This window comes from Salvelinus sp. IW2-2015, linkage group LG22, assembly GCF_002910315.2.
Source record: "Salvelinus sp. IW2-2015 linkage group LG22, ASM291031v2, whole genome shotgun sequence".
NCBI lineage: Eukaryota > Metazoa > Chordata > Actinopteri > Salmoniformes > Salmonidae > Salvelinus > Salvelinus sp. IW2-2015.
The window spans coordinates 34697897-34698995 of record NC_036862.1 but is presented as its reverse complement, the minus strand read 5'-3'; positions in this window follow the sequence as shown (position 1 = coordinate 34698995).

The window sequence follows — 1099 nt, the reverse complement described above, 5'->3', positions numbered from 1 at the left end:
AGCTCTTTCAGAGTGACCATCGGGTTCTTGGTCACCTCCCTGACCAAGGCCCTTCTCCCCCGATTGCTCAGTTTGGCCGGGCGGCCAGCTCTAGGAAGAGTCTTGGTCATTCCAAACGTCTTCCATTTAAGAATGATGGAGGCCACTGTGTTCTTGGGGACCTTCAATGCTGCAGACATTTTTTGGTACCCTTCCCCAGATCTGTGCCTTAACACAATCCTGTTTCGGAGCTCTACGGACAGTTCCTTTTCTCTGACATGCACTGTCAACTGTGGGACCTTATATAGACAGGTGTGTGACTTTCCAAATCATGTTCAATCAAATACATTTCCACAGGTGGACTCCAATCAAGTTGTAGAAACATCTCAAGGATGATCAATGGAAACAGGACGCACCTAAGTTCAATTTCGTGTCTCATAGCCAAGGGTCTGAATACTTATGTAAATAAAGTATTTATGTTTTTAATTTTGAATACATTTGCAAAAATGTATAATAACTTGTTTTCACTTTGTCACTATGGTGTATTGTGTGTAGATTGATGAGGGAAAAAATATTTAATCTATTTTAGAATAAGGCTGTAACATAAGAAAATGTGGAAAAAGTCAAGGGGTCTGAATACTTTCCGAATGCACTGGATACAGCTACTCCCCCGGGATTACCATACCATGATCCCAACAGCACACGACACCCCTAAGCTACCGTAAATAGAGCAAAAAGATCCCTTATTGCTCTAGAGGTGACAGTTAACCTCAAGTCTTATTGGGAAGGTGAGATTGCATGAGGCTATGCAATCATGGCAACCTAGGCTATACTATACAATAGTTATCATTGTCATGAATAATCATCATCCTTATCAGGATTAGTGTCACTCTGATTTTACATTTTTCTTTTGGCGACGTTAAAACTCAGAGCTACTCTGTCAATGTTCTGTCACTTCTGTTCAGTGCATTGACAGTATGTCAGTTCTTTATTTCCGTCCATTCAGGAAAATAATACGAAGTGCGTTTGGTGTTCCAATCAGACAACACAGGCCCCTGTGGATGAGGTCATTGAAAAGGAGATATTGGTGGACAAAAAAACATTAGTCCCCCTCAATAAC